The sequence below is a fragment of the Muscardinus avellanarius genome (genome assembly GCF_963383645.1).
Source record: "Muscardinus avellanarius genome assembly, chromosome: 2".
NCBI lineage: Eukaryota > Metazoa > Chordata > Mammalia > Rodentia > Gliridae > Muscardinus > Muscardinus avellanarius.
The window spans coordinates 43,667,989-43,694,831 of NC_137787.1; the positions used below are offsets into that span (position 1 = coordinate 43,667,989).

The 26,843-nt window shown below is 33.2% G+C and overlaps 1 pseudogene across 1 annotated transcript in view; it reads left to right on the plus strand.

Annotated features, from left to right (window-relative positions):
- The first annotated feature begins 4,354 nt into the window (after positions 1-4,354).
- LOC308258692 (solute carrier family 35 member E3-like) overlaps positions 4,355-26,843 on the plus strand; it is a 130,491-nt pseudogene continuing 108,002 nt past the window's right edge. Inside the window, exon 1 of the transcript in view lies at positions 4,355-4,526. The product of the transcript in view is annotated as a solute carrier family 35 member E3-like (transcript). The remainder of the gene's footprint in view (positions 4,527-26,843) is intronic.

The window sequence follows — 26,843 nt, forward strand, 5'->3', positions numbered from 1 at the left end:
AAGGCATTGAAGAAGGGATAGAGGTACAGACAAAGGGCATTCATTATCTCTTCAGAGAAGTAATTTCAGAGAATTTTACAAACATAGAAAGTGACGACTTGGAACTACATGTCCAGGAGACATACACAACACCATTAAGACAAGATTAAAGTAGAAACTCCCTACACCATATAATAATCAAAATGACAAACATAGAGGCCAAGGAAATAATCTCAAAAGCAGTGAGAACAAAAGGACAGGTGCCATATAGGGGCAAACCAATAAAAAATCAACCCAGACTATACAACCCAAGTTATGAATACCAGGAGAGACCGGTATTATGTGATCCAGACCCTGGAATAAAATCTGGAACCAAACAAGAATGCCTACTATCACCACTCCTTCTTAATACAGTCCTTGAGACTCTTGCCACAGCAATAAGACAAGATAAAAAATCAAAGGAATTTGAATAGGAAGACAAGAATTAAAACTATCCTTATTTGCAGATGACATGATCCTTTATCTAGGAGAACAAAAGAACTCAACTAAAAGACTAATGGAGCTGATTAACCAATTTAGCAAAGTAGTAGGATACAAAATCAATCTAAAGAAATCAGTTGCTTTACTTTATGCAAACAATGAAAGTAATAAAATAATTCCATTCACTATAACCTCAAAACCAATAAAATACCTAGGAATAAACTTAATGAAAGATGTAAAAGACCTCTACAAGAAAAACTATAAAACATACCCAGGTGTGGTGGCACATGCTTGTAATCCCTGCGCTTGGGAAGTGGAGACAGGAGGATCAGGCAGGTTTGAAGCCAGCCACACTGACTTAAGAGACCCTGTTTCCAAATAAAAATATAAAATAAGTCTGGGAGTATAGCCTGGAGGTAGAAGGGCTTCCAGGAACCCCAGTACCAAAAAAAAAAAAAACCTATAAAACATTAAAGAAAGTATTAAAAAAAAACCTTGGAAGATGGAAAGATCTCCCTTGCCATGGATAGGAAGAATAAATATCATCAAAATGGCAATTCTGCCAAAAGTGATCTATAGATTCAATGCAAATCTTATTAAAATAACAATGACATTCTTCATAGACTTTGAAAAATCAGTCATGAATTTTATGTAGAGAAAGAAAAGACCCAGAATAGCCAAAGCAATCCTCAGCAATAAAAACCAGGCAGGAGGCATCACAATCCCGGACTTCAAATTGTTTTATAGAGCAATAGTATTATGAACAGCATGGTATTGGCACTACAACAGGCTGACTTTCCAGTGGAATAGCACAGAAGATACAGAAAGAAGTACACACACCTATGGTCAATTGATCTTTGACAAAGGGGCCAAATTTATAATCTGAAGAAAAGACAGCCTCTTCAACAAATGGTTCTAGGAGAACTCGCTATCCATTTGTAGAAAGATGGTACTAAATCCTTACCTCTCACCATGGACAGGAATAAACTCAAGATAGATCAAAGACTTAGAAATTAGACAAGAAACTGAGAAGTTATGAGAGGAGGGCATAAACTCAACACTCCAACATGTAGACACAGGCAGTAACTTTCTCAACAAGACCTCCAAAGTGCAGGAAATAAAAGCAATAATTAACAAGTGGAATGACATTATTGTGTAAAAAAGTTTCTTCTCAACAAAGGTAACCATCAAAAACCTAAAGAGAAAGTCTACATAATGGGAGAAGATCTTTACCAGCCACAAATCAGATAGAGGGCTAATATCCAGAATATACAAAGAGCTCAAAAGACTCTACACTAGCAAATCAAATAACCCAACTAAGAAATGGGCAACTTTACTGAATAGACACTTCACAAAAGAAGAGATACAAATGGCCAATAGATATATGAAAAGATGTTCAACATCAGTAGCCATCAGGGAGATGCAAATCAAAACTACGCTGAGATTCCATCTAACCCCAATCAGAGGGCAAGTACAAAGAAATCAAATAACTATTAGTACCTTTCTGAAAACTTTGTTATTTATATAACAACATATAAACTTGTAAAAATGTATGTAAAATTATCTTAAAGGTTTTCAGGCAGCAATAAAAAGCAAATCTAATAATTTTATATTAAAAACTTTTTTGAAATTTTCTACTTAAAGTATTTGCATTAGAAAATATAAATTCATCAAAGAGGGACATACATTCTGCTACTTAAGACTTTTTGTAGGACCTTTAAATGTGAGTTGTTCTATAATTCAAAGACAAAATGTGATAGTTTTCTTTCCCTCATTTCCCTTCTCTACAACAACAAAATGAATAGAAAAGTTCTGTCATTAGGGAAAGCTCTTCCAAATAATGGCTGGTCCTCATGTAGTATTTTACTTATTTCTTTTATATTTTTTTCAGAGCATCATTCCATTGATGGAAGAGTTTAGAAGAATAACGTAATCATAAATTCTTGTCTTATTTTACAAAAACAGGACATTTTTTATTGGAGATTAATTTGAGGGATTTATATTTATGTAAAATATTACCATGTAAAATCAATCTATTACTATTTTATAGTCTAATAATGTGTTAAATAACTGTTATTAGAAAGAAAATAGAGGTCCTTTATCTTTGAGTATATTATTTAATTTTATTGTTGCCCTTAAGGCCTCCATTAAATATTCCATGTCTTACATGTATTAAGTCTAAATTGGCAGAGCACTATTATGATTTCTACCTGTTCTGTTTTTAGTAGCCTACTGTGCCGATGCATTATCTATAATAGTTCTTCCACAGAACTTTAATTTATTCTCAGAAAATAAAGAACACTTCATAGCTTTTCTAGAAGCATTTGTTCCCTGGGATTAAAAGAATTGTCATTTTTACATGCTGACTTTAAGTAAAAAGGAATAAAAATGAGAGCTGTTTTCATTTTCTAAACATGGCCTTTGAAGTTTTCAAAGTGATCCTTGATAGAATAAGACTAGATAAAAATGTTACTACTGCTCTGGCCTCAGAAAGAAAAAAGAAAGAAATTTCCCATGATGACTCCCTTTCTGGAGAACTGATCATTAAATTATCCTGCTGCTTGACATTTTTGTCATATTTTTTAGAAGTATAGCACTTCTTTGATTGGAGCTTAATTTGGGGAATTACCTTTTCTTAGTTTTTAGTCCTGTAGATTTTTAAAGAGAAAATAAGGGCATTCTTCCCATCATGATGAGTATCCTCTAAATTCCTGAAAGGTTATTAGCCCTTAAGTCCCAATGGCTAAATCTGGATTTGATGCCACCAGGAAGTTGTACACTTGGCTGGCAATGTCGTGACCCTCAGTAGAATTGCTTTTACTGAATCGCACTCAGGCATTTTGCCACCAGTTTATCTTCTGGACATTAAAAGAAACAATCTTGGGAATCTTGCTAGCTTTCCTTTCGTGTTGGTGTTATTGAGAATATCAGTCAGTGTACGGGATGGCTTCTCTTCAGTGCACAAAGGAGGAATTCTTCTCAGGTTTCCATATCAGTAGAAAGCATATCTCTCTTAAATGACTGGCTTCCTCCCTTCTCACATCCTTAATATTATATATACTATGTCTGAAATTTATTCTAGTTGCTTTGCATACTAGAAAGTTTATAATCACTATCTTTGTGTATTGCTGCATTTACTTAGAACTTTATGGTAGGCATTTCTCTCTGCTAACAATAATCTGGATTTTATTTCTTTTTCTATGATTTCATTTCTTCTGTTACTCCACTGTTTGCATCTTTTCATATTGTAAGCTCTCTCTCTCTCTCTCTCTCTCTCTCTCTCTCTCTCTCTCTCAGATACCAGGGATGGAACCCAGGGGGCTTCTACCTCTGGGTTACACTCCCAGACTTATTTTATATTTCATTTGGAAACAAGTTCTCACTAAGTTGCTGAGGCTGGCTTCAAACCTGTGCGATCCTCCTGTCTCGGCCTCCCAAGTACTGGGATTACAAGTGTGAACCACCATACCTGGCTCCATATTGAAATCTTTTAAAATATAAAATACTTCTTTAAAATATAAGATCTTTGAGAGTGGAGAAAATGGCGACGGAGAGACACAGCATATCTCATTAGCTGAAGCAAATTAAGTTCAACTACAGAGAAGGCAGCATCTTAATAAAAAAAATTAAATTCAGTGTATGACCCAAAACAGAATCGGGGACTACAGGGAAGAAATACAGTAACTCTGACCTGCAAGATTCACCGCAACACACAAACAAAGCACACGTGAGTTGCAGACACAGGCAGCCGCTGGGCCACAGGGCCAAACAGGGTTTTTGGGTGTGGCAGTCCTTGGCAGTCTGAGAGATGGCCTAGAGTCTGAAAGTGGCTATAGACCTCCAACATCTTAAGCTGCGAGTTCACTTGAGCACCAGCACCATTTCCTCATCAGAGATGGCCCCCGCAGAAGCGCAGGGAGACCTTCAGGGACCCGGAAGCGGACCTGCTAACAATGTGAGCAGAGAATCAGTGGGATATGGGAGAGCTGCCAGAACTTCAGAGCACCAGACTGGGCTGCCAGGTAACAGCATGAGCTCAGATGAACACGGGACCCAGCGGGTACACAGTGAGTGCCACCAGACATGGTGATAACTGTGGGTGCCGGTGTGCACCGAGGGGGAGTTCAACTCCAGTGTCACAGGAAGGGTGCTTAAGGCGTGATACCTGCACAGGGTCACAAGGGGTCACTGCAAGCAAGTATGAGACATTGGCATATGTACCAAATAGTAAAGTAGTAGGAATGTTTTTTTTATTTCATTTATTTATTTATATTGCTGTTTTGTTTTGTTTTGTTTTTTGGTCTTTGGGGTACTTTTGGTTTGGGGGGAAATTATTATTTTTCTTCTTTTTTTTACTTTTATTTGGGTTTTTTTGTTTGGTGCTTTCACTTCATACCACATGGTTGTTAGTTTGTATTATTATTATTATTATTATTATTATTATTATTATTATTATTAGTGGTGGTGGTACTGGGGTTCCTGGAAGCCCTTCTACCTCCAGGCTATACTCCCAGATCTATTTTATACTTTTTATTTGGAAACAGGGTCTCTTAAGCCAGTGTGGCTGGCTTCAAACCTGCGCGATCTTCCTGTCTCCACCTCCCACACGAGGGGATTACAAGCATGCACCACCACGCCCAGCTATTTTATTTTATTTTTATCCTGTTTATTCTCTTATCCCTTTCTGTTCTCTCTTGGTGGTCTATTTCTGTTGTTGTCAATGCTGTTGTTTATATGTGATGTATAATACTTAGCCTTTCCCCCTTATTTTGTTATTTTATCCATTTGTGTTTGCTCCTCCCCCCCCCCACTCCTTCTATAAAAGTCTTCAATTTAGGCTATATACAACTTCCCTGAAAACTTTCTTTTTGTCCCCTAACTTTATCTCTTTGTTTAATACACAAAGTTTCTCACATCTCCAAACTTAAATATTCCAATAAATACAAGAGTCCTACTATCTAAACTTCTCCCATTTTCAACCTGATACAACCTTATTACACTTAAATTCTTCCACAACCTAATTATATCCCTACCTTACCTGACTCCTGCACCCATCACCCTAGCTATTCCACCGTCACTCAACCTTTACCACTCAAAAAAGTACTGCTTACCTGTTGACTCTTCTAAATTCCTACTACTAAGAATGGACAAGCTGGGTGTGGTGGTGTACACTTGTAATCCCTGCACTTGGGAGGCAGAGACAGGAGGATCACGCAGATTTGAAGCCAGCCGTGCTGGCTTAAGAGACCCTGTTTCCAAATAAAAAGTATAAAATAGGTCTGGGAGTGTAGCCCAGATGTATAAGGGTTTCCAGGAACCCCAGTACCACCAAAAAAAAAAATAAAAAAGAAAATGGATGAAATTAAACATAATACCCACAAATGATGGAAAGATATCAGAAAAACAGTAACAGGCTTGAGAACTTTGAAAAATATGAGAACCAGGAATAATGGAGAAATGACAGAATTCAGGAATACTGACCTACAAGAAATGCAAGGAGAGTTCCAAATCTTGATCTACAATACGATGAAAGGATTTGAAACAAGTCTAGAGAAAATGAACTAGAAATACTAAGAAAGAATCAGAAAGAGGTCTGGAATGAAATGGTCAATAAATCAAATGAAGAAAGCAACAGAAAGAAATTCTGGAAGATTAGATGAAATGGAAATTAGAATATCACTGTTAGAAGACAGTTCATCCAAAACCGAAAACACACTCAACACTATAAAGAAGTCATTAGAGCAACAAAACCTAAACATCCAACAAATATGGGACAATATGAAGCATCCTAACTTAGAGATAAAAGACATTGGAGAAGGGATAGAGGTACAGACCAGGGGCATCCAAAATCTCTTCACAGAAATAATTTCAGGAAATTTCCCAAACATGGAGAGACATAGATATTCATGTCCAGGAGACATACAGAACACCATTAAGGCAAGATCAAAGAAGGATCTCCCACACCACATAATAGTCAAAATGACTAACATAGCTTCCAAGGAGATCTCAAAAGCAGTGAGAACAAAGGGACAGGTGACATAAAGAGGCAAAACAATAAGAATCACCCCAGACTGTACAACCCAGGTCATGAATGCTAGGAGAGACTGGTACGACGTGATTCAGACCCTGGAAGAAAATAACTTCCAACCAAAATTACTATAATGAGCAAAACTACTATTCAAAATCGGTGGAGAAAGCAAAAGTGTTTCAAGATAAACAAAATCTCAAAAAATGTATGGATTCAAAGCCAACACTACAGCAACATATGCATACCTATGTTCATAGCAGCACAATTCGTAATAGCCAAAGTATGGAAACAACCTAGGTTCCCATCAATAGATGAATGGTTTACAAATTTATGGAAAATGTACACGATGGAATTCTATTCAGCTATAAAGAAGAACAAAATCATGTCATTCACAAGAAGATGGAAAGTCCTGGAGAGCATAATGTTAAGCGAGATCAGCCAAACACAGAAAGAGAAGGGACATATGTTTCCTCTCATATGCCCAAACTAGGGAGCATTGGGGATACCAGAGGGACTCCAGATAATGGAAGGGAAATCTCAGCAAAGTTTGAATCAAAAGATAGGAGAGGAAGAAGACTGAACTTGATTAATGAGGGGCTACTTCTGAATATGTGTAAAAGTATGAATATAGCATGGTTACCCTGGACATTCATTTTTGGGAGGCGGAAGGGAAAGTGGGGGGGGAGGGCACCAAGTTCAGTTTAAATGTATACCATTTACTTTCAATAAAAAATGTATAAATGTAAAAAAATAAATAAATGTAGAAAAATATAAGATTTTCTTCAGTTTTGTCTCTTTCATAATCTCCTTCCTCTTTAACGAGTGGCTTTATCTTAATGGTTTATTTTTCTCAAACCTATCCTTTATGATGTTTCCACAAGTACTTTTAAATTCCATAGTGTGTAGCTCAAATTTAAAATAGTTAATTGTCAAAGCTTTAATTTAGATATGCAGGCTAGTTGAACATGGCAATCAGTAGTTCTCTGAGAAGTGTTTTGTCTTGGTGTCAGGACATAAAAAGAATACTTTTGGTGTTAACATAGAACCACATATATTATACACTAATATCAATGTTATTTCAACACATTCTTATGAACAAGAAAATCCTCATTAAATGTTGTAATTAAAATTTGGTTCATTTTACATATAAAATAGGAAAACTAAGGTCTGGAGAAGAGGCTGACATTGAGTAATTTTTCTATTTCAGACACTAGTGTTTTTATATTTGGATCTTTAAAAGAGTTCTATTCAGCCTTCAAAGGGCAACAAAATATGGACAAGCCTCTGTATATGTGCTCTCTTAATAGACACAAAAATGTTCTATGGGCGAATACTAAGATAGGCAGATACAGTAGTGGTGCTTTAAAAAAGTTGAAGCTAAGAGTAAGAAAATGTTATTATTCCATTGTGAAAAGAAAAGAACCTTCCCTTTTACAGACTCTTAGGAGCTTAAGAGCTTTGCTTTTAGTCTGGTGAAATTATTTTACCTTAGATATTTGTTTTCTGTTATTAACACCCCACATTTATATTATTTTTCTTTCTATACTTTTAAAAAATGAACTTATATTAATCATTGAATCTAGGAGAAAGAAAAGATAAATATAATACAATTGTTCAGTTGTTATTTTTAGAATTTACATGAAAATAATGATATAAAACAAATAGCAATTGCTCTGGGTAAATAATAATTATGTCAGAAAATTGAAAGATATACAATTTTCAGTTGAAGACTTTATCTTTTTTGGCTTCAGATATTCAGAATATGCCTTTCCCATAATAATTTTCTCTATTTTTTCCAACTTCCCCTAAAGTAATGATACTTGTGATAGAATTATTCTTCATATATCTGAAAATTGTGCATTCATTTTCTGAACAAAAGATTTCTAATAGGCTTAATTGAAAACTGAAATAGACATCTGTGGTTTGACTTTAAGCCTTTACTCCTTGATTAATATGCTGCTTGTTTGTTTGTTTGTTTGTTTGTTTTTTGGTGGTACTGGGGGTGGAACCCCAGGGCTTTCTACCTTCAGGGTATACTATACTCCCATACCTATTTTATATATTTTACTTACAAACAGGGGCTCATTAAGTTACAGAGAGCCTCAATAAGTAGCTGAGGCTGGCTTTGAACCTGTGTGATCCTCCTGTCCCAGCCTTCCAAGTGCAGGAATTACAAATATGCGACACCACAGCCAGAAATATGCTAAGTTTATTACAGAACCCTAGTAACCACACTGTGCATGCATCAGTTTTGGTTTCATCTCTATTAACACATTTGAGACATATTTGAAATTTAATAATATCCTTGGAAATACATTGTAAATTTTCATACCTTAGGTCCTTCCATCAACCCTTGTTTCTGCATGTATTATTCTTTTCCTTATATTTTTATGGTTTTCTAAAATGTGAGATTCCTACAGAAGCCTTCTGATTATTCTGGGTAAAATGGTACTCTTCCTCAGTCTTAACTTTCCCTTTGCTATTCTTTTAATCCATCTATTAAATCCTAAAATAATATATTTTTATTTATTACATACTCCCTCCATTAAGAAGTGGACTCCAAACCAGGCTTGGTGGCATATTCCTGGAGTTCAGTATTTGAAAAGTTGATACAGGAAGACCTCAAGTTTTAGTCCAACCTTAGTAACTTATCCAGACCCTTAGGAAATTAGTGAGATGCTGTTTCAAATAAAAAGTAAAATAATTTGTAAGTATAACACCCCTGCATTCAATTCCATGTACCAAAAAAAATGAGGTAAGCTTTAGGGTAACTATTTGGTTCATTAACTTTTCTTAAGAATTTAATGTAGTATTAAGTAGATGTTCAAAAACTGTATGTTCAGTCACTCAATACATTTCTTTACAAGAGCTAATGTTAAAATATATACAGTTATATATACTATAATAAGATATTTTATTGTCTGAGGTTTTAAACTAGCTAGTTTGATAAGAGGTAGATAGTATGATGAACACTAAAAAGCAACTTCATGTATGGGTGAAATATTCATTTTGTAAATATAAATAAAGAAAAATAATTTGCCACTAAAATTATAAAATATTAAAGAAAAATGTTAAAGAGTAACTAAAGATATTTATTATTTATTTGGGGCAAGATTTCATTTTTCAATTAGTATGTACATCAAGAAATCATATAAACATTAATCAAAGGATATAGAACATTTTTATTATAGTTAACCTTCATTTGGCTATGAATTGACTTAGAGCTTTTTTAAACTGTGTATCATTAGAGACCCAATTGGTTATCTAGTCTGTATACAATCTAGTTTTCCTTTGAACTCACACTCATACTTTTTGTAGTTGTTCTTTGATTCACTGAAAAATATGTATATTAAGTACTTGAAAAAATGAGAATCCTCATCACTGCTTCTGTATATATATATATATATATATATATATATATATATATATATATATGGAGAGAGAGAGAGAGAGAGAGGGAGAGAGAGAGGGAGAGAGAGAGAGAGAGAGAGATGCTTTAAATTTGCAAAGGGTATGCTGCTTTGATAACTTTGTTATCCTCAATGTGATTCTTATTACATAAATCAATACTAACCAGAATATACATTTATTGAAAAAAAATCTTGCAAGGAGAGCATATTCAGTCATATACATCAGAGAAGTGGTTACTATTATTTGCTGAATGTCTACTATGTACAAGCATATTGCCAATTTATATGCATTTCAAATATATCTAACTGAAAAAGTGTATGTACTTTAATTTATACAAATAAAGAGACTGAAGCTAAGAAAAAAGTCAATCCCAATAGGGTATGAAGCAATAAGATGGTAGATACAGGATTCACCACACCAGTATTAAAACCCAAATCCCATTTCTTTCAAATGCATACCACTTTGCCTGCTGATAAAAGCCAACTGAAGCTGTCACTTGAATCAGTTTCCCAGTCCCTCTCTTTTAAGATTATATTCTGGTTGCCCAGGATACTTCCGGATGACTTGAATTTTAGCAAGTGTCTCACATAATTCTTATGATCATGTAATTCTTGGAAGCAATGCTTTTCATTGTAGTGTTTTCTCTACAGCTAAAATCTTGTCTTCTTTGTACCTAAAAACAGACAATTCTAAGTGGCTGTATAGAGTCATAGCTCTGATATATTTATGCTGTTTCTATACTTTGTGTTCTCCTGAAGTCTTTTTATTGTTTTAAAAATTCAAAGAAATTACCAGAGCATGTAATAAAAGGTTAGGGTTGTGATGAGAGTACCTAACAAAATGTTTAGGCAGGTGTAATTTTTTAAATGATTTTCCTAGTGCATGATACTTACGAGTTTAAAGCCATTCCATAAAGATGGGCACATTTTCTTACACCTGGATTGGTCCCCAAAGCCTAATCTGTGGGAACACCTTATTGTTTTAATTGCATACATATTACGCTGTGCAGAATTTGGGCAGCAATGTTAAATTACATTTCTCTGTAGCTTCCAGGCTCTATATCTGTAATTAGTGGCTTCTGTTCTTTATTACGCTGATCAGGAATGCAGCTCTATTCATCACGGCAGTCTCAGTTAATTATCCTTGCTAATGATTTTCATGGTGCAAAGAATCTACAGGAACCATTTGTAAAGAAATTTTTGCAATTGAAATTATTGGATGGTATGACACCACAGTGAGCTGATAAGCTGTTTGGAGGGATGCTGCCATGGGAGATGGTTACTCTCTATTGTATTCCCCTTGATTAAGGAAGAGTCGCAGAAGAGCAAATGTAATGCAATTTTGTATTTACAAGATTATAATACTCCAGGTGTGTAAGGAGGTAGGGAAGGAGTCAATCAAAACTCAAGAAGAAAAGTAGGCTTCCTCTATGTGCCTGAGCCTGTTGAAATACTAAGTTATCAGCTAGTTCATCCAGTATTGAAACTGAATGTATTTTTTTACTTAATAAAATAAAGTATCTAGTTCTTTCTGTCCTTAGTAAACCTAATGAGGAGAAAATAAACCAAATTATAATTGTTTTATTTTTACTATGAGGAAGGGTTTTACAATAAAATACAGGTCTCTTGTAGGTATATTCTGTTACTATTAAATTAATTTATTTTGAAAAACATGTGATTGTAATCCTTGCCTAAAGATATTTGATTTTAAAAGGATGGCAAAGAAGTTTTAGCTTTATTTAATGCATATCATAATTAATTAGTGAGACCCTGACCTGCAGCAAACAGCAGCAACAACAAAATTAATCTGTAATTTATAAATTTAATACAGTTTTAGATTTTTAATATTTGTGAAAATATTGTAATTAATAGAAAAGTAAGTTAAAATGTTCTTAACTACTGAATCATCTTCTTGGTTAATTTTTTTAGGCATTCCTCTTTTTTATTATTAGAAACAGAAGCCTGAATCATTGTGAGAAATTGTGCAATGTATAATGACTTCAGAGGGGCCAGGTTTCAGTAGAGCATTAAATTACTTATAGTTTGGCACCTCAAAATTTGAAGGAGCATTTTAGTAATTCAAAAGTAATTAGAAGGGTGTGGTGGTGTACACTTGTAATCCCAGTTCGTGGGAGGCTGAGACAGGAAGATTACAGGTTTGTGGCCAGCGTCACCTACTTAGTGAGGCCCTCTGTAACCTAATGAGACCCTGTTTCAAAATAAAGAATAAAAAATAGGACTGGGAGTGTAGCTCAGAGGGAGAATACCTCTGGGTTCAATCCCCAGTACTGAAAAAAAATAGTAAATATTATACAACTATTCAATAATGCCCATCCACAAGAATTATATTGCCAAAGGTATAATATGTTACATATTTAAGAATGTTTTCTATTTGTCTATCACCTATCTATATATTTACCATCTACCTAAATCTATTAATATATCATCTTATATCTGTATCCTTTCTCTCTTATCTATATATGTTATTGGCTTTTCAGTGGCTTCTTCTTATGAATGTATCTTATACATTTTTTGAGAAAGAGAGCAGGGCCAGATAGGCTTAGGTTCCAGAAGTTGATGTGCTCCCTCCACCCAATTCTACCTTGCTTCCAAGGAAGCATTTTAGGGAAAAAAAAAAAACTTAAGAAATTAGTGTCATAGAAAATGTCACCAACACCTCTACAACTTCTAAGGCACAATGGCCACATTTTTTCCTTAATTTTGCATTTGTGCATTGTAGTCATATATCTTAGTGGCAGACAAGATGGTAGAGGCATACATGGATATATCACCCAATTATCCCTTACCCAACTCCCACCCCATTTTCTCTCCCTCCCCCTTCTCATGTTTGGCTTAGATTAAATTTGATATGTTTGCTAATGTACATCAAGTACATTAGGGAATTTTCTTCTTTCCTCCTCCCATCCCACTGGTCTCAGAACCATGACTTCACAGATAAAATCATATTGTACTGGACACATAAACTGGCCAGAACATGATGACTTTGAATAAGTCATGAGATAAAACTCCTTGAGTTTCTTTTTCCTCAAATCCACATAGAATAATGGCATGCATCTCATAACAAGGTCTCATTGAGACAAGATGAATCCAATCAGGTAAACATTATATTACAAAAAAGGACACAACAGCATGCTTTTCATTCATATCTCCATCTCTTTAATATCTAATTTGCACATTTTCTCATTTTTTCTGCCAATTCTTCTTTTTTTGACATCTTCATAAACTAAAGATATTAGTCATATACTATATATACATTTCCTTCCATTTTATCATTTATATTTGGCTTTTGTTCATGCTAGATTTCCCTTAGAGGTTTTAAAAATATATAAGTAGATATGTCAGTTTCCAGATACTATTTCTGGTTTGAGTCCTATAAATTAAATCTATTGCTTAATTCAACATTAATTTTGGGGGAGAGTAAAGAGAGAAAGGCTTACATTCCCTACATAATAGCTCAATAGCTATGAGGCACAACATCTTGAAAGGGAAAAACCTTTTAGGATGAAATTGCTATAGTTTTACAGGACAATGTGATGGTCTGATGACAAGCAATAGTGATGGTGACAAAAAGAAGGTAAAGTTTAAGAAATATATTTGTGAAAAATGTATAGAATTATGTGCTTCAGATGTAGGTCAGACAAGGAAAAATATTAAGTGCTTCAAACTCATTAATTACTTTGTGACACAAGGCAAGTCATTTCACCTTTCTGGATCTCAGTTTTCTTACCTATAATAAAAATATATTGGATTAAACTATCTCAAAAATCCATCCATTTTTGAGATTATGTAGTCTGAATGCCAAAAAAGCCTCTGGAAACTGAAGGTGACAAAAATCTATCTCTACTAAAACGAAAAGCAAGTACAAAGAAAAGTATGCATAAATAAAAAAAAACAAGACATTACTCTATGTAATAAAATAAAATACCCTATGTAATAAAATAAAAGGCTCTATGTAATAAAATAAAAATGTAATTAAATAAAATGTAAATTTGAGCAGCTATGATATCTATGGTTATAATAAAATATTTTTGTGAGTCATAACATTTTATCTTAGCTATATGTAGGAACAGCTTGAAATAGAAAAAATGCAAGGTTTGGGTTTTCTTAGGAGTGAGATTAACTTTATCATTATAGTGCTTACAAGCCACTTTTCCAGGAAAATACAGGTTATCTGAAAGTTTTTAAATTAGAGCTTCCCAGTAAATGAGAGCCATCTTCCATTCAGCAAATAGTGAAGACAGTATGTCAAGGAAAGTTTCAAATGCATTCCCCACTTCAAAGAGTCGAAATTATTCTTCTCTTCACAATCCTCTATTCTACACTGCAAAGATTGTCTCTTTGCAATAGACATATTGGAATGAGATGCTAAATTAACTGAGCTCTTTTATATGCTATACCTTAACCATTGAAAGCATGATTATATATGCATGATTTTAGAATGGTTACACATAGATATTATAATGAAACCAAAGTAGGTATAAAAATTAGATAATTTATAAAAATAAAATGAGTTTATCGATGCCCTCATGAATCTTGAAAGATTTTCTTGGTTTTAGAGCTGTGATTAATACTATTGATAGGACAATTAAAATGTATTCTGTGCTTTTTATTTGCTTGATATTATTCTAAGTATTTAACATACATGTTCTCATTTAAACCACACAAAAACTCAATAACCTCAATAACATATTAACCAAAGTTATAATCACCACTTTACAAATAAAAATAAAACTGTCTATATAATGGAGCAAAATTTAAATGCCAGAGTAACGAATTTATAAATTCATGGATGGAAGAGAGTACTCAAAAATTCAATTAATTATAAAAGAAAAAAAACTTTCCACAATACTTATGTTTTATTCTATTTTACTTTATTATTTTAACAATGCTTTGTCTTAGTGCAACTCTGCAAATTTATGTCAACCTTGAAGTAAATTTGACAAAGAATAAAAAGCATCTATGGTAATACCTAACATTGAAATTGTTTCAGTTTTAAAACATCCATTTAATTATAAATGATTATTTTATTCAGGGAAAAATTTGAAGTGTCTACACCTTGCTGGTGAAAATGTTTATTGCCACTAATCTTTAAACATATTTACAAATATAGCCAGGTGTGGTGGTGCACACCTGTAATCCCCGCGCTTGGGAGGGGGAGACAGGAGGATCTCACAGGTTCGAAGCCAGCCACGCTGGCTTAAGAGACTCTGTTTCCAAAAATTAAAAAAAAGGCATAAAATAGGTCTGGGAGTATACCCCGGAGGTAGAAGGGTTTCTAGGAACCCCAGTACCACACACACAGAGAAAATTAAATATATAATACTCTTCATTTTAAATACTGAAATTTTATTTTTAAATGTTATTAGTTGATATGAACAAATAGAATATGTAGAATTGATGAAAAATTTAAAAAATAATGCTATGTCCATATATGAAGGTATCACTACCAATCTCACCAACATGTATGGGGTGAGGAGTGGACTCCAGAGGAAAGCATATTCAGTGATGTGTGCTCATGTCTGTATCACTTTAAACATCAGTATGATGTATATTGATAATGCATCAAAAAGTGTTAAGAAATTTAAAGTATCTTTGTCATGAAATAATACATTATAAAACATAGCTAGTAAAAAGTCACACATATGCCAACTTTAAAGAATAGCTGGTAATCTCATGTGTAATAAAAGGTACTAAATGGAATTACAAAAATTAAATATTTTATTTATAAAATATTTATAAATAAGAAAATTATAAATAAAAAAGATATGCTATCATAGTTTACTTATTTCTATTATTTTAAGCTATTTTGAACAAGTGCTTTATTTTTCCTTAATGTGATATCGCATTATAGGATCAGAATTTATTAATATTCTAAATTGCAGAAACCTTTATAAAAGAATATATAACAAATATTTGAAAATTAACTGATTAAAAAGTTAATATATATAAAGATTTTAATAAAACTACTCTAAATTTTATTGAACCATTTTGTATTATTATAATGATAGAGATCATTTACATCTGGAAAAATATAACAATATGTTATTTAAAATATATATGTTAACTTTTAAGCCAGTCATGGTGCGCAGGCTTGTAATCTCAGCATTTGGGAGGCTGAGACCAGAGTATTGCGGTTCGCAGACAGCCTCAGCTACTTAGTGAGGCCCTCTGCAACTTAGTGAGACCCTGTTTCAAAATAAAGAATAAAACACAGTGCAGGGGGTATAGTTTTGAGGTCAAATATCCCTAGGTTCCATCCCCAGACCCACACACACGCAATAAATATACTTTTACACTACTTTTACACTAGATTCTATAAAGGAATACTGATAAATATTTTTTGTTGAAAGCAAAAATTCAGAATGTTTAATGAGCTTTAATACAGTTTCTAGCTATTCAAATTACTATAAGAACAACATGCTATTTAATCTTTACAGTATTTACAAGAAATAAGTCAATATGAAAAGAGCAGGTTTTAACAATGGAATAGAACAACAATATAGAAATATAATCCTTAACTTATATTTTGAACACTATAAAATATTACTTATTATAATATAGAGAAAGGAACATCACAGGTATACTATATATATATATATATATATATATATATATATATATAATTTTTCAGGGAAAGATTATTATTTTCCAGAGAAAGATATGAATTAGTATGGGTCCAAATTATGTATCTTTAAAATTATTACTACTGCATCATAGAACTTATAAATTCATATTGCCTCAATGATTTTCAGTTGCTATGTTTAATAAGTTTGTTCACACTTCTTAAATAAATTTATTCAGACTGTTAGATTGACCAAGGTCTAGAGTTAACTGAACAAATTTGATACATTCATATTTCCCTTTTAATAGAGAGAGATAAGATTTATCACTTTGACTCTCCAGAGATTTTTTTGAATACTTATAAAATCTAAGATATGGAATAGAATTTAGATATAATTGAATCCAGTATTTTTATATTGAGGGTTAAAAAATATAAGATCTAGAAAAGACTTGCCACAGTTCATAAAACTAATTAGTAACTCAGCTTGAGCTAATCACTATTTTCTGACTTATAATCTAATGCACTATTTGACTCCTTACTTTCTCTGAAAAGTATTTAGTAAACCACAAAGAATTTCACCATCTTTGAAATATTCATGTCCTCTTACCTGTTCTGAAGAAAAATATATTTTCTCATGTACATATTAATATTATCCTTGGATACTATATTTTGCTCTAGTATTCTTTGTCATATCATTTTTATTAAAATAAGGCATTTGCATCTACACATATGTTTTACTTATTTATTTAGTTTTTTTGGCTGTATTAATGACTGAACTTGGAGGCATTCTACCTATAAGCTACACCCCAGCCCTATTTTTTTTTTTTTTGTCTTACTGGACATGGAACCCAGGGGCATTCTACCTTTGAGCTACACCTCCCAGATTTATATTTTTAAAATTCTTTACTTTGAAACAGTCTCACTGAGTTGCAAAGAGCCCCACTAAGTAGCTGAGGCTGTCCTTGAACCATGATCCTCCTGTCTCAGTCTCCCAAAGGCCGAAATTACAAATGTGCACCACCACGCCCAGCTCTATTTTTTTTTAAACAGCTTCTCACTAAATTGTTGAGGGCCTCACCATGTTTCTGCCTCAAACTTTTGATCCTCCTGTCTCAGACTTCCAAGTACTGGGATTGTGGGTCTGTGCCACTATGTCCAATTTTATATCTAAATATGAATAGAAATGGTCTATAAGGCCTGGGGGGTGTACACTTGTTATCCCAGTATATATGAGGCCGACACAGGAGGATTGCGGTTTTTGGCCAGCCTCATCTACTTAGTGAGCCCCCCCCACAAGGTAGTGAAACTGTTTCAAAATAAAAAATATTGAAAATTAGTCCGTTACAAAAATAAGAAATTGGATGCTCTCCCTAATATGCAGAAGCTAGGGAGAAAATGGGTCATAGAAGGAACTCTAGACAAAGAAAGAAAAACTGTAGATGAGCAAATAAGGTGACCTAACTGAGGAGGATTAGAGGGGGGGAAATATAGGTTACCTAATGTACATGATGTACATTCACAAACCTCTCAATCACTAAGCCAAACATGAGAAGGAGGGATAGGGGAGGGAATAGGGTGGAAATTGAATAAGGGCTAATTGGATGATGTTTACATGCATGCCTCTACCATCTTGTACTCCATTAAGATGTACAACTACAATGCACCAATAAAAGATTAAAAAATAAAGAAAAATAATAAAATAAATAGAGCTGGGGCGTAGCTCAGAGGTAGAATGCCCCTGGGTTCCATTCCCAGTACTACAATAAATAAATAAATAAATAAATAAATAAATTAATTAATTAATTAAAAAACATGGTGTGTAAGAAGAATAATCTTTAAGAACTTGAAATTTAAGTCTTGAAAATTAGATATTTAAAAATGAAGAGCTTTTTTTGGAGTAAGGGGAAATATATTTGATTATGTTCTAATGATATTTATTTTGTAATTTTTTACTGGTGCATTATATTTATACATCTCAATGGGGTAAAAAATGGCAGAAGCATACATGCACACATCACTCATTTAGCCCTTCCTCAATTCTCATCTTATTCCCTTCCCCATTCCTCCTTCTCATGTTTGGCTTACTGATTGATTTTGAAATCTTTGTAAATGTACTTCATGTACATAAGGAAATTTTTCTATTTTCATCTCCAATATGCCTCAGGTCACCTTATTTGCTCATCTATGGTTTCTCCTTTATTGTCTAGGGTTCCTTCTATGACCGTTTTTCTCCCTACCTTTCATATATTATGGAAAGCGTCTGATTTTTACTTTTTGTGACTGACTAATCTCACTTAGCAAAATATTCTCCACTTCCATCCACTTCCTCACAATAACGTAATTTCGTTCTTTATGGTTGAGTAAAATTTCATTGTTTAATATTTCACAGTTTTGTAATCCTTCATCTGTTGATGGACATCTTGGCTGGTTTCATAGTTTGTCAATTGTAATTTGTGTGGTTATGGACATAGATATAGCCTGCATTAGTTTGGTATTTTGGTTTCCATTGTTTTGGGTAGATATCCAGAACTAATATTGATGGAACATATGGTAAGTTCATTCATATTCTTCTGTGTATTCTCCATAGTTTTTTAAAGTGTTTGCACTAATTTGCAACACTACCAAGAATGTATAAGAGTTCCCATTTCTCCACAGCATCACCAGCATTTGTTGATTTTGTTTTGAATGGTTGCCAGTCTAGTTGGAGTTAGGTGAAACCTCAGGGTAGTAGAAACTGCTAATGATGTTGAGCTTTTTATGTATTTATTCTTATGTATTTATTAGCCACTTGAATTCTTTTGTGAAGTGTCTATTTTGTTCACTTGCCCATTTTTGATTGGGTTATTTGTTTTCTTATCGGTCACTATACTGCAAAGCCATAGTAATAAAAACAACATGATTTTGCACAAAAACAGACACATAGACCAATGAAGCAGAATAAGACTCATAAATACACACACACACACACTTACAGCCAATTTATTTTTGAAAAAGAAGCTAAAACATACACTGGAAAAAAAAAAGACAGCCTCTTCAACAAATAGTGTCGGCAAAACTGGTTAACCATATGAAGGAAAATGGAAATAAACCCACTTTCTCATCTGGCACAAGAGTCAACTATAGATGAATCAAAGACATAGAAATAAGACCAGAGACCTTGTAGCTCCTTGAAAAGGACATAATCCAACACTTTGACACAGAGGCACAGGCAAAAACTTTATCAACAAGACCTCAAAGCCACAATGAATGAAAAGGAGAATCAATATGTGGGATTGCATTAAACTGAATAACTTTTGTACAGAGTGCTGACAGAATGGGAAAAATTTTTCCAACTATTCCTTCAAAAGAGAACTAATATGTAAAATACAAAGAGAACTCAAAAACTCACCACCAAGAAAACTAATTATACTTCTTTTGCCACTTTTCTTTAATGTTAGTTCTCTGGCATGGCCTCTGGGATTTATGAAATTATACTTGTATGGATTATAAAATTTAGAGATCAGAAATGCATACTCTTGTGAAATAATACATATATCACACATTAAAAGTCTCATGTCCTACTTTTCTGGGAGATGTATGATATTTTGAAAAAATTATTTTTTCTTTGTTTTTGGTTAAGATTGTGTTTTTTGAGTAATTCTTTTATTTATTTTCTCAATTAAAAATATTAATTTATTTAGCATGTGCTCATCAAACTTGTGATGATAAAACTAATAGACTATTTAGAAAACTGAAGTATAAATAAATATTTGTCTTACATAAAAAGTAAGTGTTAAAAGAACAAAAAATTGGGTGTGGCATCTTTTATTCAGGTTGGACTTTGATAGATGAACAGATACACTAATAAATCAAGAGAGCATGCCATACAATGTCTAGAAGGTCTGTTCAAAACCAGGGATGAGGAAAAACAAAAGTTGTGTATTCTAAGTAAGTAACATACTTTCCCTGCTCAAGAAAGCACAAGACGGCCAGTGCATGAGGAATACATGAGGGTGCAGGAAACTGGTAGAAAATCAGATCAAAGTCACTGAAATGTTTGTGAGCATGCATGTCACGTGATTTTATTTGTTTTAAAAGAATTATTGTGGTACTATGTCACCATCGTGGTGGCTAGAGAAGCATGAGAAAGCTGGAGATGAGAAGTTAAGGTGTCAAAGATAAGTCTGGTATGGGTAAAAAGACTTAGGAAAACATTAATACTCTATTTCAAATATGATCACTTGGTGGCATATCATGTTTAGAAAAAAAGTTTAAAATTAATGTTAAGCCAGGTGTGGTGGCACAACGCTTGTAATCGCAGCATTCCGGAGGCTGAGACCAGAGGATCACGGTTCATGGGCAGCCTCAGCTACTAAGTGAGGCCCTCTGCAACTCAGTGAGATTCTGATTCAAAATAAAGAATAAAAAAATAGGGCTTGGGGGTATAGCTTGGAGGTAGAATGCCCTAGTTTCCATCCCTAGTACCATACACAAAAAATTAAATGTTAAATATGATAGCCTTTTAAGTTTAGATGATACATAAGTGGCGGTGAAATGAAGGCAGTTGGCTTTAAAAATCAGCAGTTCAAAAAGATATGAATTTAAATCTTAGGCTCTTAGTAAAACAATTTCAAAGGAATGGAAGGGAAACAGAGTGAGAGCGAGAGTGAGAGCGAGAGCGAATGAATCTTAGTTTGCTTCAATACTGAGAAGTCAGGAAGATAATAACCTAAGAGCCTTTGAAAAACTGGCCACTGTGTTAGGCAGCAAGTCAAGTGATATTCCTGTATCTATCACTTGAGGTAAAGCAGAAAACCAGCATGGGAGAAACTACCATATGTTGTTTATAGATTTAGTATGATGAGATCTTACCATTGACTATGTTATTTGAGTACATGAAGATCTAAGCTCAAAACCAGTACTTCTCTGGGGGGAGTCAGTACTAGAAATGGAAGCCAGGGACATTATATCTCTAAGGTGCACCCCCAGCCATATTTTATTTTTTATTTGAAACAAAATTTTGCTGAGTTGCTAAGAGTATTGAGAATTTGTCGTGAGAATTGGCTTTGAACCCGTAAACTTCTAATCGAAGTCTCTCAAGTACTGGGATGATAGGCGCATGTCACACCTGGCTTTTATTTTTTATTTTGCAACAGGATCTCACTTAGTAACTGCTTTGGCCTAAACCAGGCAACATTTGTTAAGTGTATTTTGTATCTGTCATTTTCCTATGCATTTAGAATAAATCAGTTAGTTAAAATATTTTTCTAGGGATTTATGTTCTCTCTCTCTTTATATATATATATATACACAAATATTATATATTTACACACAGATATATAATACACACAAATATATACACACAAATATTACTTTTTCTTTCTAGAGAAATATTTATAGATATAATATTATATAATATATAATAGATATAACATTTATATTATATCTATATATAATATAAATATATACAAATATACACAAATATTACTCTTTCTACACACACATGCGTGCACATACACACACACACACACACACACACACACACACACACTGAATCTTACTACAGCAGGAGATGGTCAGTGCTGAGCAGCAAAACACAGAAAGATTAGATATACAGGGAACAAGAGATAAGAAACAGTATTTTATGTATGGTACTAAATTATGGCAAAAGACTTAGTATTTAAAACACTACAATGTCCTGGGAATAGAGTGACAGATTTGTCTCTGGTGTTCAAGGAACAGAAAACAGTAGATCAGGATTCAGGATGACACAGGGGAAGAATCCTGGGAATTGTGGTGATGGAGGTACCAGGGCAGATATAGCAGAAATCGTGTAAAATAGGGTTAGAGATGTTTGAAGTTAAATCCAGTGAAGTAAAAAATGTATTGGTTACTAAGAAAAGGTATAATATACTGGTCTATTTATGTCAAAGGAATCATTATGACTGCTGTATTGCAAAGAGAAAATGAAATGAAAGAATGGAAGCTGAGGTTTGGATTCAATTAAAAAGTCCAGATAAAATATGATGGTTGCTTGAATCAGGATAGTAGTAGTGGAGATATTTACACATTCATTTTGGAAGAACACAAATTACTTGACCAAATATTGTGTGTGGAGTCTGACAGTTAACAAATTAAGGAAGACTTTAATAAGAATGTGTTTCTAGGTATAATAAGAGCTTGATTATGGCCATTTTAAGTTTTATTGTTATTAAAATTTAACTATTTATGTTGAGTAGAAAATTAGATGTTACAAGGGAAAGAAGTGCTGCAATTATATGGCTGTCATTAAGTTATACATGAAACTAAAATGCCCTAACACTCCATATATTTTACATAAGTGAAATCTACTTAGAACAATGCAGATTTTGGACAGGAAGGCAACTGAATGAACATAAAATACTAGCTCATTTATATTTTGTTATTCTTGAATTTTCTGCTGTCATGTCATAAAATATTGTAATTCAATGTAGTATTAAGCTATAAGACAAAAGATTTTGCTAAATTTTGCTTGTCCTGATAAAAAAGAGTTAGAAGAGAAAAAAAAAATCAAAGTAATCTCTTAATTTAAGTATTTCAAATATAGCAGGGGTTTCTCTTTTATTTTCAGTGTCCACCTTAAATGCCTCATTCTATGTATTTTTTCAGTCTTCTTACCATCTATCTCTTCAAATATTTTATATACTTTATAATATGTAATAACAATTATGTAACATGTATATTATTTACCACAAAAATATTCTAAACATTATTCCAAGGGATGATGAAATGTTTATATATATATATATATATATATATATATATATATATATATATATATATATTTGCTACTCTAAAGAGGCTAAATCATCTCTTCAAATATTTCTTTTTGTTTTGCTGTTTAACAAGAGTCATGATAGTCTTATTTAAGTCTCATTGGACAAAAACTTATAGAGAAAATAACTAGAAAATTTGAAAGGTGAATCCAACCTCTAAAGGCATTGGCAAGTAAACAAAACAAAAAATAATGGATAGGAAATGGCTTTTAGAAGAATAGGTAGGTACTGAGTGAATTTCTTATCTCATGGCATCTAGCCCCAAAAGAAGGGAGTGGACTGTGCTGGGCAATTAAATTTTTTGCTACTATTAAATTAAATTTGAATTAAACCTTACTCCATACTTTAAATCATTATGTAATGAACTATAACTTAATGCTTAAATATTAAGTATTGTATTAATTTTAATTAAGAATAAATTCTTACAGCAAGTGTCTGAGTTTCAGCCAGTCACAGTTACCATAAGTGGCTAATTCTAGGCTGTCAAATGATCAAACTGTGCCACATGTAAGGTAAATACCTTAAAGCACCATGCCCGAGGAGGGCAAGGACCCTGTAACCAATCTAGTTGTTGCCATTCATCATTTCCTTTTTCTGTAAGTAAATGCTGCCTGGCCCCATTACTGGCTGTATCTTAATCTAACCTTATTTTCACCACTACTTGATTCATGAATCATTTTTTGCTCAAAGAAACTCTCACAAACTTATTTTGTTTAAAGTGTCTTTTCTTTTTCCAACAACAGAAAAGCCACAATCTGATTGTTTTGAAGATGTGTAAGACATGAGTTGGGAAAATCATAAGTGGTAGAAAGCAAGGGACAATGTCTACAAAAGATGAGGCAGAGCTTCAAATTCTGTGTTTAAACTCTTCAATCATGTATGTGTGGTATGTAATGAAATAATCTTCAAACAGCTGATACAAAGATAATTCAACTTATATCTGAGATATTTGTTTAAAAACCATCAAATATGATTAGCACAAAGACAGTGATACCTAACATTATTAAATGGCTAAAAAAATATACAGAGAAAACTTATAAAAAACTCAGTGGGGAGAAAAAGATACAACTCATGTAGAACAATGATAAGAATGACTACTGAATATGCTTCAGAAACAATGGATGCCATGAAGCAGTGAAAAACAGTAAATGTGCCCAAAACAATAAAACAAGAAAAGCAAACAAATATGACGGTTACATCATAATTCTGTAGCCAGTAAAAGTATCCCTCAAAAACAGTCAATATAAAATAATTTTCAGACAAATATAAATTAAGGAAATTTGTTCCGACCTGTTCTATACATTCAGAAAATTTGCAGAAAATTTAAGTTGAAGAACAAGTAAAGTGGATAGCAACTCAGGTTGCTAGACAGGAGTATCAGAGGTCACAAATTTTTCAATAATTATTATTTTAAATATTATTCTTTGATAAAATACATAAATACCCCAAGCAAAAACTGTCACATATTGCATATGGAATGCATTTGATAATTCTAACAAAAAATGAGAGAAATTAGAAAATAGTGTATCTGTAATATTAACTCTAACACTGTATGTAGTAAAATGTCTTTATTAATATTATTAGAATAGTGATTTCAGACCCAGTGGATACTTGTAATGACTAGAGACATTTTTGAATTGTTGTAACTAGTAGCTAGAAATGTTATGAGCAATGAATAGTTACCATTTAGTGGGATGCTGCCTAAAGCCTTTGAATTACCAAAACAGCTTCCATAAGGAATGTCAATGTGCCAAGGTTAATAAATTTATTCTGAAATAACTTCTAAAAATAAATAAAATAAAACAACCCAAAGAATTAAATTATAATCTAAATTGGGTTGTTTTGCTAGTGTAGAGTCTTTTGAGTTCTTTGTATATTCTGTTTATTAGCCCTCTATCAGAGTGTTAGCTAGTAACGATATTCTCCCATTCTGTAGGCTTTCTCTTTAGATTCTAGATGGTTTCTTTTGATGAGCAGAAACTTTTTAGTTTGATGCCATCCCACTTGTTAATTCCTGTTTTAATTTTCTGCACTTTGGAGGTCTTATTGAGGAAGTTACTATCTGTGCCTACATGTTAGAGTGTTGAATCTAGGCCCTCCTCTAATAGCTTCACAGTCTCTGGTATGATTTCCAGGTCTTTGATCCATCTTGAGTTGGTTCCTGTGCATGGTGAGAGGTGAGGATTTAGTTTTATCTTTCTACAAATGGATAGCCAGTTCTCCCAGCACCTTTTGTTGAAAAGGGTGTCTTTTCTCCATCAATGGAACTTGACCCCTTTGTAAAATATCAGTTGACTATAAGTGTAGGGATTTGTTTCTGTATCTTCTATTCTGTTCCATTGATTTGTGTGCCTGTTATTGTGCCATACCATGCTGTTTTAACTGCTATTACTCTGTAGTATAATTTGAGGTCAGGGACTGTGATGCCTCCTACATGGTTCTTATTGCTGAAACTTGCTTTGGCTAATCTGGATCTTTCCTTTTTCCATATGCAATTCATGACTGATTTTTCTAGGTCTATGAAGAATATCATTGGTATATTTGATAAAAATTACATCAAATCTATAAATCACTTTTGGCAGATTCACCATTTTGATGACATTTATTCTGCCTAACCATGAGCAAGGGAGATCTTTTCATCTTTTAAGGTCTTCTTCAACTTCTTTCTTTAGTGTTATATAGTTTTCATTGTAGATTAAAAAAAATATTAGTAATGGGCAACTGAATTGAACAAACACTTCCCAAAATAAGAGATACAAATGGCCCATAAATACATGAAAAAATGTTCAACATCATTAGCCATCAGGAATGCAAATAAAAACTACACTGAGATTTTATCTAACCCAAAACATAGTGGCAAGTATAAAGAAGTCAAATAACAAAAAATGCTGCTGAGGACATGGGAAAATAGGAACTCTTTTACACTGTTGTTGGGAGTGCAAACTAGTTCAGCCATTATGGAGATCAGTATGGAGATTCTTTAGAAAACTAGGAATGGATCTACCATATAATCTTGCTATACCACTCCTGGGTATCTTTCCAAAAGGGTTGAAAACAAAGAACTACTGTAACATATGCATACCCATGTTCATAGCAGCACAATTCACAATAGTCAAAAATATGGAATCAATCTATGTTTTCATTAATAGATAAGTGGACTACAAAATTATAAAAAATAAAAACAATAGAATGCTACTCAGCAATAAAGAACAAAATCATGTCACTCACAATTATATGAAAAGACTTGGATAACATTATGTTAAGTGAGATTAGTCAAGCACAGAAAGAGAAGAGACATATATTTTCTCGCATATGCTCAAGCTAGAGAGTAATGGGATACCAGAGAGACTCCATATAATGGAGGGTAAACTTCTGGAAATCCAGAAATGAGAGGGTAGGGGCTGAAGAAGGCTCAGTTTAATTAATGGAAAAGCTACATTTAAATATGGTATTCATGTAAATATAACATTGTTAACATGAATACTCATTATTGGGAGGGAGGGAAAAGGAGAAGTTGGGGGGGCACCAAGTACTGTGTGAATATATGCCATTGTCAACATATTACATAT